General features: G+C 43.6%; 3 long non-coding RNA genes across 3 annotated transcripts; 2 read left to right on the top strand and 1 right to left on the bottom strand.

Moving 5' to 3' along the window:
- Positions 1 to 2,132: 2,132 nt before the first annotated feature.
- LOC121038131 (uncharacterized) lies at positions 2,133 to 6,238 on the top strand. Its single transcript, XR_005794178.1, has 3 exons — positions 2,133 to 2,462; positions 3,679 to 3,778; positions 5,477 to 6,238. It is a non-coding gene; the product is annotated as an uncharacterized LOC121038131 (long non-coding RNA).
- LOC121038130 (uncharacterized) lies at positions 3,738 to 5,337 on the bottom strand. The gene is made up of 3 exons (XR_005794177.1): positions 5,233 to 5,337; positions 5,040 to 5,127; positions 3,738 to 4,874 (listed from the first exon to the last, which is right to left on the bottom strand). It is a non-coding gene; the product is annotated as an uncharacterized LOC121038130 (long non-coding RNA).
- A 1,399-nt stretch (positions 6,239 to 7,637) lies between the features above and the next one.
- On the top strand, positions 7,638 to 14,644 carry LOC121038129 (uncharacterized). The gene is made up of 6 exons (XR_005794176.1): positions 7,638 to 7,678; positions 8,860 to 9,009; positions 10,568 to 10,674; positions 11,604 to 11,783; positions 11,995 to 12,097; positions 13,963 to 14,644. It is a non-coding gene; the product is annotated as an uncharacterized LOC121038129 (long non-coding RNA).
- The last annotated feature ends 872 nt before the right edge of the window (positions 14,645 to 15,516 follow it).

The following is a 15,516-nucleotide window of genomic DNA, read 5'->3' as shown; positions in this document are numbered from 1 at the left end:
ACATTTCCACCCATTTGACTCCCCACCTGTAAGGGCAGCTGCTCCAAGGAGCAATTTATAAAGTTGCAGTTCATATTGTGGTTGCAGTTCCAGGACTGACATGAAATTAAATCAGTCTTGAGTGCTGTAGGATACAAAGGTACCTTCCGAGTTTGCTGAGCCCTCTATGACTCCTAATAAATCTTAGAAAGGTAGCGTTCCACCAGTAACCGTCCAGGCTCCCCTGTCATGAAAGAACCTGGCAATGGAAACAATGAAGTTTTCTTTGCGGCCGTATTTCATACCACGAGAACAAGATATACATGGAGGCCGCATTCCGCAGCACCCTTTTCCAACTTTGGGATAAGCACTTTGTAAGTTAAATGAGCCCTTAACATGCTACTTCGTGTTCCAAATGGCTGGGGCCACGTGCTAGGGAAACATCCATGAACAGTTGACTGTGCCCACAAAGGTTCTTTATTGGTTTTCAACAACAGAAGGTAAGTCTTTAAAAAGTCTGGGAGCTGATAAACTTGCCTTCGCAACAAATGTGTCATCCTTCACTCTCCAGGGACACCTGCTGAAGCCCACGAGTCCTCCTTGTGGCGGAGAAGGAGTGTGAAACAGGTGCTATCAGATGGTAATGCTGAATCATGCACAGTGCTAACTCAGGTTTTCTAATGTTTTAAAATGTAACCTTTATTAGTCAATCGGCCCCAAATCTTAGGACACAAAGAGTCAGTTATTGAGGCCTGCACCAAGTGTTTTATTGGCATTTGCACTTAATTTTCCTCAGACCTATCTGAGTGAAATGTTACCATGATGCCCTGTGATGGTTAACTTTACGTGTCAACTTGGCTAGGCTGTGGTACCCATGGTTCCAAGTTTGGGGCCAAACACCAACCGAGATGTGGTTCTGAAGGCGTGTTTCAGATGAGACTAACATTTAAATCAGTAGACTTTGAGTGAAGCAGAGTGCCTTCTATAATGTGGTTGAGTTCATCCAGTTCATCCAGTCCGTTGAAGGCCTTGAGAAGAAAGATTGAATTCCCCTGACGAAGAGGGAGTTCAGCTTCCTGAACACTTTGGACCCTAAAGGGCACCAGCTCTTCCCTGGGGCTCTAACTGCAGATTTTACTTGTCAGCCCTCACAATCCTGTGTACCAGTCCCTTAAAATACATCGTTGTCTCTCTCGTGTGTGTGTGTGTGTGTGTGTGTGTGTGTGTGCGCGCGCGCGCGCGTGGGGGGCGGGGGGCTGTGTATTTTAACCCTGGAGAACCCTGACTAATGCATCTCTCTTTTACATGTGATGAAACAAGTCCCAGAGATAGATATTAATTAGCTGTAGGACACGCAGCTAGTTAGTGGCAGGGTAGAGTGTGGGCTGCTGGTCCTTGAAGGGCCACCCTCCTCCTAGTCGCACAGAGAGCCGGCATTCCTCCCCGCCTGTGGCCCGCAGCCACATGAGGGGCACATGAGGAGTTGCTTGTGTTTAATCCTGTCATCGGTTTATTGGAAAGCTTTTCGCTGCAGCCTGCATGAGGGAAAACGATTTGCTTGGGATGAATGTGGCCACCAATGTGCTATTTCCCTTAATCTAAACAGGGCCTCAGGCACACTTCATTGATCATGCCTCTAAGCTGAGAGGTCGCCTTCAGGCTGGCCAGCAAATATTATGTTTCTCAGGCAGCCCTATGCTGTCAACCACATTTCCTGATCTACTCTGATTAGATATATAAACAGCTTCAGTAAAACAGAGCCCGAGCTTTGCTGTTAAAAATGTAAGATAAGGCTTCCATAAAGATTCATCAACAGCAGAGACGCTGTCTAAGTTGGGTCTGAGCCCTCAGAGCTCACGGCTTCTTTTTTCGGTGTTGTAAGGAAGGTCAGTGGGCAAATGCCTATGATTTATCATCATGTTTTAATAGTGCTTGTGCTTTGGCTAAGGGACACCTTGGGGAGAAGAAAGGGTTAAAATATTTGAGCAGGGTCACAAAGTGGTCTTGCATTAAGAACCCAGCACGGAACTGACATTACTAAAAGTTACTTAGTCATTTTGTACCTGCTAAGAGGTATCGCCCAGTCCCAGCTAAGAACCGGGAAGAAGCGGGCTGATACCTGCGTGTTGCAGAAAGTTTATGAAGACCAAACACTCCCTTGAAACTCAGCTGGGGAAATGAAACAACTAAAACCAAACATCTTCTACCTTCAACCGTCATGACTGTTTCCGATACATTTTGTAAGATACTCAAGTACAACGCAGGAGAAGTTTATGAAATTTGATTATAGAGACGTGTGTGTAATCCGTGCATATTGCAATATCCTCTTCCACTGTTTGTCCCCAGGATAGATGAGATGATCTAAAGGATTTGTCCACCTCCGGTTTCTTGGAATGAGAACATAGGCCTTTTCCAGATGATTTTCAGTATTTATTTTTCAGAAAGAAAGGGATCGATACCAGTTTTAAAGAAGACAAAGCAAGGTGAGAGTAAGAAGAGGTCTAGCCAATATCGCTTGGTGCGAAAATGTAAGAAATTAACATACCAGTGAAGTTTTAATTTGTTTTGATATTTATATATAATTTCTGAGATGCATTTTGCTCACATAAAGAGCTGACCATTCCCCACTTTAATGATCATTTACAATTTCCCCAAATTAATCAATGCAATTTCTACTCAATACTAAAAATAATTGCTAACATTTATTGAGCATTTTCTGTGTACCCAGGCCTGTTTAAAGCACTCTATACAAATGAGCTGAGAAAATCCTGCCAGCAATCACATGGCCTGCTGCTTTCTCCCCCCTCTTAATCTCAGTCTATAAAATTATACATGCTAAATTTAAGCCTTTCTTGAATTAGGATTGTATCCTCCCAGGTTCATGCCTGGTTTGGGTTAACATCAAATGCAAATATGTCAGGGCACCTGGTTGGCTCAGTCAGTTTATCCTCTGACTTCAGCTCAGGTCATGATCTTGTGGTTCGTGGGTTCAAGCTCCCGCATCAGGCTCTGTGCTGTAGGGCAGAGCCTGGAGCCTGCTTCAGATTCTGTGTCTCCCTCTCTCTCTGCCCCTCCGCCGCTCATGCTGTTTCCCTCTCTCTCTCTCTTAAAAAGTAAGCAAACATTTTTTAAAAATGCAAACATGTCCCTTATTCTTCTGAGATAATTGTTTTATTCTCTTGGAATCACTGTAATCAACCAGTGGTTCCTATGTCTGGCTGTGCATCAGGATGGCATGAGGAGCTTTCCAAAAATGCTGGTTCCTGGGCCACACCCCCGACTGCCGGATCTTTTTTCTTTTTGGTGTTTTTAATGTTTATTTTTGAGAGAGAGAGAGAGAGAGAGCGAGCAAAAGCGTGAGAGGGGGAGGGACAGAGAGAGGGGGAGACACAGAATCTGAAGCTGGCTCCAGCCTCTGAGCTGTTAGTACAAAGCCCAACGTGGGGCTCAAACCCATGAGCCGTGAGATGATGACCTGAGCTGAAGTCGGATGCTTAGCCAACTGAACTGTCCAGGTGCCCCCTTACTGCTGAATCTTTTAGAGTGGAACTCAAGAGTCGCCCCTTTTGTAGAAGTGGTAACTGAATCTCATGAATGTGACAGCCAGAAGTTTACCCTGAGAGTGAATGGGTAGTAAGTGGAATTGTAGTTGATCTTAGTGCTAGTTGTGCTTATAACGATCTATTTTCTTTCTATAAGGTACTCAAATACTAAAGCTAAAATGATACCGGCTGCACGGAAGGGTACATTTGAGGCACTTTGGCCATCTCTCTGAAACGACGAGAAAAAATGAGGATAGGTGGGCTTTCATTCTTTCCTTTAGATCAAGCATTCTTAGGTATGTTTGACACATGCCAGTGGGTTTCAGTTATTAGAGTGACTGGAGAGAACCCTTCCTTCAGATGGTTGTGGGTCTAGAAGCATGGCTGCATGGATGTCTGGGACCTTCAGCATTTTAGGAGAAGCAGGCGTAACCCTGAACCCAGAGTCAGAAGCCCAGGGTGCCAGTGCTGTCCCAGTCACCTCCTATCTGCTCAGCCCTGAGCAAATCTTAGGATCTCTTTGGGAGCACTTCTAGCTTTTGCCTCTGACGTCTCAGTGAAGGGCCCTGAAGGCCAATACCCAGGCGTTCTGTAATGACGAAGCCTGCTGGTTCTCCAAACAAAGGTGCAGAACAGAGGTGCAGGGCACTCTTTTGACGAGCCCATTTCTGAAAGGGGCAAATTCTTCATGAGAGACAAAAAGCGAATCTCTGATAGTATCCAGGCACGGGGAGCCTGAGAGAAGGGTCTCTTCAGCTTGCTTGATATTTATAAGTGTTGGGGAAGGACAGGGTGCTCTCAGCTTTTCATCTGCAAAAGGAGCATTCTGTTCTGTCATGTCATTTTAAGAGTTCCTGCAACAGAGTTCCCCACGTTTCTTAAGGGAAGGAATTTTATGTTATAAATATTGCACTCAGGGCCTTTACTACAACAGTAAATTATTTCCTTAATTCTTTCGTAATTCCCAAGTACACAGTGCAGAGGTAAACAGATCTAGCCTTTTGCCATTTAAAGCTCTGAAGTATTTATGTATAAATCCAAGAGCACTGCAGTCCACAGTGTGCAGGTGACACACAGCAGGTTACTCTGTGCGTCCTTTAGTTGTAATTTCCTGTTTACCCAAGGTGAAGAAGCATCTTGCTGCCACAGAGCGGAATCAGATATACGCCATTTGCACCCCCGAGAGCCAAAGTTACGAGGACCGAGGACCGTGTCTGTTTTTCAGACAAGCTGTGTTTACTCTGCCTTCAGTCCTCGCTCTAGCCCCGCCCTTTTCCTCGTCATGTTGATGTTCCATGGCTCTATTTACATACTTCTCCCCAAACCAGGTGCACACATTGCGATTTTTTTCCCCTGTAATAGAAATAGATATCATACATAATCATATAGAATAATTATTACATTAATATCAAAATATAAACAATATGTAATACTCAGTTGTATATAACATGCAGTAATAATCACTATAGTATAAATTTCCCTTCTATGTTAATCCTACAACTGCTCAACCTTTACAACCTTGCCGTTCCCATTCTCTGCTGCTGCTGGTCACTGTTGATGACCGGGTCACATCTGAAAAAAAACATGAAGTTGACAACGATCCAATCTGTAAAATAAAGAAACAGGACAGTTTTCTGAAGCCCCAACCTTACAAAATGCGATTCATTCCACCGTATCTGTTGAGTTAAACTGAAAGAAATGTCAGTCTTACCGGCTGAAGTGTGAGCAATGCGACCAGGAGGCCAAGCTTTGCACACCCTTCATGCTGTCACATTACCAGCACGGTCAGGGCCCCCGCCTGGCTTACTGACCGCCTCCAAGTGCATTCGTGCCCTACTTCTTGCTGTAATGCCTTTCGGAATGCAACTGCGATTGGTGATTGAGCCCTTGGCCTTTGAAGCAAACATCAAAAAAGGTGCTCGTTTTGGGGTTTTGACTAATCTTTCTATTTTCAGATGCAGTGCTGACTAATCTGCCTATTTTCAGATGTGATGCTGAGTTACAGAAATGCAAAGTAAGGAGGTAGTTTAAGAATTAGCAAAAGTCTCTTAATGAGAAATTGATCTAGCATCAAGGGGGGCATCCATGTGGGTAGCTAGAACATATTTTAAGAGTATCTTAAAATCTTAGAACTACATCTATGAATGAGTCTATGCACTGTCACAGGAGATAAATACACCAGATCTTCTGGGAATTCTAGAGAACAGTTAAGTGGTGGCCCTTCTCAGTGGCTGTTTCAACTCTTGCAGGGTGTTATAGACTTGAGATTCTAGAGTCCTGAATATTGTTCCTCCAATCCCATGTCTGTCCACCTCGGGCTGTGGACATTTGGGGAATAAGCCTTTGTCGTGGGAGCTGTCCTGTACATTGTAGAACATTTAGAATCATACTCATTAGATGCAAGTAGCATTCCCTGCAAGTAGCATTTCGGATAACCAAAATGTCCTTATCCCTCATTCTTCAAACTAAATGAAAACCACACGCATTTTGCATTTAAATTGCCATTAGGAAATGGACCAGATGTTCAATGGGAAAAGAAAATGCAGTAAAGAAGAAAAATACAGGCTGCTTCTGTTCACAGGTGGCCTGGAGGTCATCCCAGCTCCGCCTGTTTCGGCTTCCCCTCCTGTAAACGGTTGACTTTCCTGGGCATTATGTTCTGGCTTCTTACATTTCTTTTAATGTCTTTATCCTGTATCCCATAGTGCTGAGACATGTCACAGCCCGCTCTCCTCTCTCGATAAGGGGGGGGTGGGGGGGCGGGTAGCCACAAAGCTCCAGCTGCATCCAAGCCTGTTAAAGGACACATTAAAAAGTGGGACTGTAACCATAGGAAGATGACAGAGGTGTGGAGAGATCTAGATAGACCATTTCATCAAAAACACTGGGGGAAATGAGCTTGTATGGAGAGAGAAGGGAAAGAATGAAATAATAGAGTACACACTAACGGTCTTTCAATTTAGTGAATCGTAAAGGAAAACTTTTGTACTAACCAAAGAAGGCTAGCTAGGGCAAAGGCTAGCAGGACTGAAGTTAGAATATGGACCATCTTTCTAGGACTTGGCCTGTGCAAGGGATTTAAGTGTATTTAAGTTCAAGGTATACAATGTGTTGGTTTGATACATTTATAAATTGCAAAATGATTACCACCATAATATTTAGCTGTCTTCTCCATCTCTCCACATAGTTGCGATGTCTTTTTTTGTGATGAGGACATTTAGGATCTACTCTCTTAGCAACATTCAAGTACATGATACAGTATTATTAACTCTAATCACCATGCTGTACTTCTTTTTATCTTCCCCTTTTTGGAAGTCTAGTCTCTTAATCATGAATGAACCTCTCAGCCCCTGGCTTTCCTTCTGCTCTTACGTAAACTCTTTCAGATAACTGCTGATATCAATGTGATCGTTTACTCTGTCCACAGTCTGGGAGAGACCATGACTTCAGGGACTCTGGCTGGGCCATCAGCCAGGGAAGCTCATTCTCTGTGTTCACCTGCTGCTCCCTGTAATAGGTACTCAACAAATATCTGTTGAATGAATGAATCAGTCAAGAAAGCTTAATTTTATTTTAATTTCAGGGGAAATATTTTTTTTTCTGTTTTCATAGCAGTAATAGGATGAAGACCTGTCTTAAAGTGATGTCTATCATTTAATTAGAAGGATTAATTGTGTGTTCATTGGAAGATAACTATCATAGTAGTGAATTGTTTGCTTCAGGTTCCGGAGAAATTAAATCGGCTGAAGCATTATGAGTAGAAAAAGACCAAGGAATCACAACAGAACTGGCAGAAACTGAATAAAGGAGAGAGTTCCATTAATATCCAATTACCATAGAAGAGGGGAAGTTACTTAGAACAGCACCTGACACACATGAAGTGCTCAGGAAATGTCACTGTGATATATCACCCTCATCATCGCTATGATGACAATTTTAAGTGATGTTCCGATAAGACATTCAAAAATATCAAATCACACATTGATGGAGTGATTTCCTGTTTGTTTGTTTGTTTTGAAAGAGGGAGAGAAGGAGAATCCCAAGCAGGCTTCGAGCTGTCAGCATAGAGACCGACGTGGGGCTCGATCTTGGGAACCATGAGATCATGACCTGAGCCAAAATCAAGAGTCGGATGCTTAATCAACTGAGCCACCCAGGTGCCCCAAGTTATTTCCTTTTTGATTTCAAGTGTTCTCATGACCGCCAGAAGAATGTGGCCAGGTGGCACTAGTTTATCTTGTACACGCATCGCAGTTGACTCTGAGCAGACCTCAAGCTTAGCTGGAATTTAAGAGCATTGTTTTGTTTTCATTGCGGTCATTTTTTTAATGATTGCTTTCTATTTATTACAAACAGTATTGATTTTCCTTAATGGTAGTGCCTAAAGTTTCCCTTCAAATATTTGTTTTTGGGGCTAAATCAAGCCAATTTAAAGAAAACATGAAGTTATTGATGGGAGAAGAGGTATACAGATCAGGCAAAATCTTGATGGTGGAAGGTTTGTGTCTAAAGTTTAGGAGAGTGCTTCAGGGGCATTTACTTGAACTCATCAAACCTCCCTAACCCAGATGTTTCTGTGGCACCACATGTGGGTGTCCGGTCTACACTACCTGGCTGCCCCATTGGCACAGATGGCCTAGGAAGTAATCCTTCCTCCTCAGATCACTGATGTAGAGAAGGGAAAGGACACCCACTGGTGGCTCCCTTAGCCTGACGTCAGATGCCTGGTCCCCCTTCCCAGCTCCCCTGGCCCAGCTGGTAGTTGGAAATGCTCACTACATCCTGGTTAGTAGCAAGGGTGGAACCCTCCACAAGATCACACGCTTATCTCCAATGCTGTGCGGGTGAAAAGTTAACAGGCGCTCTCGGGTAAGGACTGGTTTGTGACACTTGCTGATTTCAGCGGTCTAAGTTCTCCCACCTTAGCTGATTTCAGTCACGGCTGTGTTTAACAACCGGCTGACAAAATTCCTGAATATCGAACAGGTGTCCTGGGGCGCCAGCCCCAGCAGGCTTCGGCACGCCACTGTAAGTTGCAGTGTCAGCATTTGATGTTGTAACTGGGTTATTCCTCCGTGTCAGCCTTTTCCTCTAAAGGTGAAGCTCCATGAGAGAAGAAACCACATCTGTCTCGCTCACCATGGTAACTCACGTGCCCAGCGCAGTCCTGACACTTAGCAGCTGCCCCACGAATACATTGGCTAATACTTACTGGCAGGCGATCTGAGGTTAAAAGGCATTCCCACAAAGGCCCCAGTCCCTTAAATCTTGCAGCTTTCTCAAGCTTAGTGAAGTTTGAGGGCGTTTTGTTTTGTTTGTGTTCTTTCTCCTTGAGCAGCAGACCAGCTTGGCTCCACAATGTCAAAGAGCAGATGTGTCTTCCTGGGAGCCTGAGAAGAGCTGGAGCTGGAAGGAAGCAGAGCCGGGCTGACCACGTCAGGTCCCCTGCTTCAAGGGCCCCTGCCTCCCGCAAGGTGCACCGCTGCGGGTAAGAGCACCCCGGGGCCAGCCGCTGTCCTGCCGGGGTCCTGTGGACTCTGTGCTCTCACAGGTTCTCTCCGAGAGGCGGGAGAGCCTGCACTGACAGCCTGGCCTTGCTGACAGGTGGGGAGCATTCCTGCCCGTGCCACCCCAGGGAAGGGGCCTCGGGGACCGGGCCGGAGGAGGGGAGGCATCAGGCTTCAGAAAGGACGGCTGGGTCTGCATCAAGAGGCAGGGACCAGGCAGGAGGTGGCGCACAGTCCAGGCGCTGTGGCGGGCGGGTCACGGGAGCTGGTTCCCTGCCCTGCCTTCAGGCTCAGCTGTGCATCCGCCTGTGTGGTCCCAGACTATGCAGCTTCACAGATAGAGCCCCAACCTGCCAGCCTCCTTTAAGTTTAGGATCCGTGACACCCGTTTCCTCCTGAAGGCAGCGACATTCGGGAACTTTCACTCTTTGGAGGGGGATTGCTCCAGTGGCTTAAAAGGAGCCTGTCCTTCATATCACACCTATTTGACTGTCCTGCCCCTAACTGAAGCTTACAGAGGCTGCACAGGGCTTCTGTCCCATCTTGCTGGGCTTCAAGGCCATAGAATCCAGCTGAAAGGACATGCCCATAGACAGGACATTACCCCCAACCTGGTACCTTAGCCTGGAGAACCTACTTCTTCCACTCAGCACCTTTGGCCTAGGAGCTTATAAAAAGTACTAAAGAAGCTATGCAGACCAAGATACCTTGGTTCTATTTTTAACTTCGTCACTGATGGGCTGTGTGACCTCTAGCAAGTTACTAAACTTCTCTGAACCTTATTTACTTCATCTGAAAATTTGTACCACATGACTATTAAGGCCCCTTTCAGCTCTGATGGTCCAAGATGCTAAATTTCTACTTCCTGAGGATATACAACTATAACAATTTCTTCCTTAGTAATATTATACACTTTCAGTAAATAAGACTAACAATTGGAAAACAAATACCACAGGCTTACTTCACATATGGCAAAACAAAATCTAATGAAATCTATATTTAAAGGATTTTATGAAGGGCCCTCCAAGTCCAAGACATTTAAAGCATTTGAGTAAGAACTGATAACAACGATAACCAAATAAATAGAAGGATGAACTATGCTCCCTGTCTTTAAAGAGCCTATATACGTAGGTATATGCATATGCATATATGCTTTCAAAGAGAAATTTACACTAAGGCACGCAAATATGAAAGATCACAGCACCAAAATGAATAGAGAAACTGATAGTAAAGCAGAAGACCGAAACAAAAACTATAGTTACCTTTAGAGAAGGGAAAAACTTTAATAGTTCCTTTTTTAAAGGGAAATGCCTTTAATATTTCACGTGGATTATCGCAAAAACAGTGAAATAAAGCAAGAGTGGAACAGATGATTTTTGTTGTTCTATGTCAATACTCAAGACAGTCCAAACATGTCTACAATGTCATTATTAATGATGCCGGAGTCCTATTTCCAACTAAGTACTATCACTCACTGCCATCTAGTGTTAACCAGATAAATTAATTTTTTTCATATTGTTTCTTCAATTCCTCTCCCAGCCCTCTGTATTCAGATTAAAGGGGACCACGCAAACCATCTCTCCTGAACATCTAGTCTTGTGCTGTGATGTCCATGTCCTGACAAATCGTGGTTCCTGCCTACTGAGGTGCGTCCTATGGCTCAACCTCACCTTATTCTCTGTTCATCTTCCCCAGACCTCCATCACTGGTATCAGCCCTTGCTCCATGGACTTTTCCATGGACCATCATCTCATAGGACTAGATACTTCCATTGCTGGGCAGAAAGTTTGTAGCAGAAAGAGAGAGTGTATAACTCACAAATTAATTAGGGAGATGGTGAGGAAAAGGACTTCTCCACTTTTGTGAATGAGCTTGAACTTTCACTTTAATAAAACCCCAAGAGAAGCGTCTGAACTTTATATTAAAGACTCGAGTTCTAAAGGCTCTGAAACATTTTCTAAAAACCAATGAAGCTATTTAGGCAAACACCAAGTTGCTTTCATGTTTGTCTTATAGCTATGGTAGTTACATCTCTGGGCGTATACAGAAGTGGCCTTTGTTTCAAATATCTCCAGTTACTTCATTCAGGTGTCTTCAGTGTGCCTCAGATGTCTCCAGTTGTTCATATAAAATTCCTGTTCTGTTGCCTTTTGTGAACGTTTGTTAAATAACAAAATCAACAAAATACTGAACTTAGACTACTTAGAATCAGAATAAAAAGAATATATCGTATTCAGAGTATTCAAATTTAAATTATCCATGTTTTTCGAACACTAAGAATTATAATTCTCTCAAGATTGACTTCAATCAATTTGTGTAATCCTTAATAGTAGTGAGAGTAAAATACAGAAAATTAAAGTCTATTTTATGAGAGATAAAAATTAGGACTGCTCTTCCTGGATCTTCAGAAGTAAGCTTATCTGAAGGTTTAAGTAACTTCTGCTCTCAGGATATATGGACACGGAAGTAAACTCAGAGTTCGGTAGAGACATTTCACAACACGAGCAGGTGCATCAGAGAGGAAAATCTCCATCCTGCTTACTCAATTCATTCACTATTTTCCTTCCTATTACAGTTTCCTGACACAGCAGTGTTATGCTTTTCTGAAGATGGGGATTTTCATCCAAACCCTCTTTTAGGACTGCCTTCACACCTTCACACCTGAATGTATTCTTCGTTCTTCTGGAATGTTTATAGGGCTGCTCTGGCTCTCGCCACTTGCGACTGGATTTTGGTGCGACTTCTAGAATCTGAGGTAAATCCTTCTTGTTATGTCATCCATCAGTTCAACAGCCAGTGGTGTGCTAGACCTTCCCACGCCAGTGTGAGAGCCTAATGTGACATTTTCAGGATTTTTTGCAGGTGTCCACGGATTCCTTTGTTTTGCTTTGTTTTCCTGGTTGTGGATTCCTGATGGTTGTCGGAGCAGGAAGAACGTTACTAACTAGTTCTTTTTTTTGGTTAAGCATGGACCAGCAGCTACAGAATTCAGGGACTGAGCAGAGAGGAGAAATGAGGAGAGAGTCTGGGAGTGAAATTGTGTGCGACAGGCTGTCTGCTCACAGTGATGTGAGTGCAACACACACACACACACACACACACACACACACACACTCCAGAGTCAGCTTGAGTAGAAGTTCTAGTAGGGAAGGATGGGGTGATGGACCATGCAGGACCACATCTGCAATTAGAGTAATTACCTCTCCTGTCTTGGCCTGGCATGGGCTCGCTTTATCATTCAAATGTTCTGAGCTGAGTGTGAACAAAAGCCCTTCACTCAACAACTGGCTCAGACTTGAAATAGGAACAAAATGTTCAAAAATAAACGATAGTAAATTCATGGGTGAAAAGAGAAATGGAGTATCATAAAACTAGGGAATTTGGCTTGCGAAATAAGTGTTTGCTCTCTGGGAGCTTTCCCCTGCTATCCCCTTTCCTTTGCACCTCCAGAAAGGAAAGGAAGGCCTTGCGTGGCGTATGTCATTAGTTTCCATCGTGCTGCCTTTGAAACTAGTTTTCTATTTAACGTCTAGCCTCTTGCAAACTTTTGTGGATACTTGTGCCATTTTAAATACCAGATTGAGCAAATTTCTCCCTTCTGTTTAGCCAAGACTCATCATCCCAGAGAATGTTTCTATTCTAAGACTCAGACCTCCCCCCTCTCAAAAAAGACTCGTGTCTTCCCCATCAGACGAGGTATCTGACATCAGAAAGAGCTCCCTTTTTCAGAGCCTGCCCTCTCTTAACAGGTGGTGTAATTTTGAATTTTCCCTTATAATCTGTGGTAGAGATTGCTGGTTTAACCGGCAACATCTATTGGCCCATTCTTCCAAATAGTAGCAAATTCCACAATTCATCTAGATGAATGGAATAAGAACTAAATTTTTCAAACTTTCTTAAGGTAGAGCGTAGTCATCTTACCAAGTTCAAGTAATGGCATATAAGCAGGGTAATGTGGACAGATTCCAGGAACCTTCTTTGAGAGATATGTGGTGTAGTCCTTTTTTCTGTCCCTCCCTTTAATCCATAGCCTGGAACATGGATGCCCACATTTGGGACCTTGAAAACAGGGTACATGCTTGGATGGTAGGATGGCGAGCAAAAGAGTCTATAAAGCATGGTTGCCATATCTTCCCCATGCTATTCACCTCTAGGTTTTGTTAGTTTACAGAGAAGCTTTTTGTTTATGTTATTGTAACTTTACACTTTCATTTATAGTTAGGTTTTGCTCTTGTGGACAGACCTGTTACTGTATCTCCCCCAATCCGTATGTCCAAGTCCTGACCCCAAGTACCTCAGAAGGGTCATTGCAGATATAATCTGTTTGGATGAGGTCAGTAGGTGGGCCTCAATCCACTATGACTGGCATCCTTATAAAAAGAGGAAATTTGGACCCCGAGGGAATGCCAGGTGAAGATTAAGGCACAGATCAGCGCCAGGCTTCTACAAGCCAAAGAATGCAAAGATTTCCAGCAAATCCCAGAAGCTAGGTAAGAGGCATGGAACAGATTCTCTCTCAACCCTCAGAAGAGACCTTGCTGACACTTTGATCTCAGACTTGCAGCCTCCAGAACTGTGAGACAATAAATTTCTGTTGTTCGAGCCATCCAGTTTGTGGTACCTGGTTATGGCAGCCCTTGGCAACCAGTACCCTGTCCTAGCCAATTCAGGTCTGGCCAGAATAACCTTGGCTTAATCCAGAGCAATATTATTCTTTACCATTCAGATATTCTTACCATTCAGATAGTAGAAACTCCACACACACCCATGTGCCCACCTGACCTTCTATCATAATCTCCATCCCCGATCAGCAGTTTGAGCCAATCTCCTTTATCTGGAAAGACTAAGCAAGGAAATCTTGTCGCTACCCTCTGATAGTGTGGCTGTGTCACACAGAAGTGCATTAGCCACATTCAAATGTTGGTTTATTTTAGGTCCGACATAGAATATTTTCACGCCAGTGGAACCACTGTGAACATCTCAGCCAAAATGTATTCCCCAACATTGACTGCTCCTGGTGAGTTAGTGAGTGAGTGATGAATGAATGAGGTGGATTTGGCTGACATTAGCCCAAGCAGTTGTACCGGAGCTTTCTGTTAAACACTGGGCTATAGTGTCTAAAAGGGGGGCCTGTGGTATCATAGGTCTCTGGATTCAAATCCCAGTTTACCATTTGTTAGTACATGATCCTGGAGATTATGTAATATTTCTATGCCTCAGGGTCCTCATCTGTCAAGTGGGGGGATATGATAGTTGCTTTCTTACCAGTTATGATTTATTTTATGTGAACTACTTTGCATGAGCCATGTCATGATGTGCTGCGGCCGGTTTGTACTGGCTCACAAGGACTGATAATGTATACCTTTTCTGATTCTCCGAATCCTCCCATCCCCACATCCAGTAACATCTTACTAGTAGCTTGAAATTAATTGGTCCTGTGAGAGTATATACACCGTGGCAATTGTCAAACAGTACACATCAGGGGCTGGGTTGCCCATATGCCATAAATTCTGTATAAATGTTAACATCATTATGATTCTTAGTAGGCACTCTTTACTCCCTTGTGGTTTTGAGAAAGCATTCTGCTAATTAAATAAATTCTGAGTTGAAATACCACTGATGGGATTCATTTAGCAATTGATTACCTCAGGGGAATTCGTGCATACCTTTGTGGTCTATAGATCTTAAGCCTTAATTCACATGAACTGATCTTTGGCTCCATGAAAGTAGGAACCGGGTCCGCTTTTCTCATTGCTGCAGCCATTTCCCCAGCACGGACCTAGGAAGGAGTAGACACGCATAAATACTTGTTAAGTGAATAAATGAATGAATGAAATTTCTCTCAACACTCATATTTTCCACAGGGCTTTCACGTCTATTTCACTTTTTCCTCCAAAGCCACCCTTTGATTAATTAATTAAAGGTCACAGTGTTGTCCACATCAAATGGGTGAGGAAACTAAAATCCAAAGATGTGCCTAATTGGTGATTTGCTCTCATTCATCACATTATGTTCATTAGTCCAGCATTTCCCAAAATGCTCCATAGATGTGAATTCTGAAGGATGTTAATAGTTATCGTGTGACAGGGGGATCCATGGAAGAATAGGTTTCAACAAGACTGAAGCAAAAAGAAAATTGGCTTATTCAATACAGTTTTATCAGAGACTTTATTAAGCCAATGTACATTGTGAAAGTGGAGTGGGGTTGGCTGGACACGGCATTGAATGACGTAGCCAACGTTATTAGCAGAAAATAGTCACTAGACCAGCCCTTCTCAGACTGTCATGTGCACGCGAATCACCGGGCAATCTTGTTAAGATGCAGATTCTGATTCGGTGGGTTTAAGGTGGGGTAAGAGATTCTGCGTTTCTAGCAAGCTCCCAGGAGATGCTCGTGCGGCTGGTCCACAGGCCACACCTTGAATAGCAAGGCTCCAGAACACATTAGAGTCAAGAAAAATATTTGGTATCCCCATGAAAGAGCATAT

Source organism: Herpailurus yagouaroundi, unplaced genomic scaffold, assembly GCF_014898765.1.
Source record: "Herpailurus yagouaroundi ecotype Mexico unplaced genomic scaffold, PumYag 165, whole genome shotgun sequence".
Lineage (NCBI taxonomy): Eukaryota > Metazoa > Chordata > Mammalia > Carnivora > Felidae > Herpailurus > Herpailurus yagouaroundi.
This window is presented reverse-complemented; position numbering and strand designations above follow the sequence as displayed.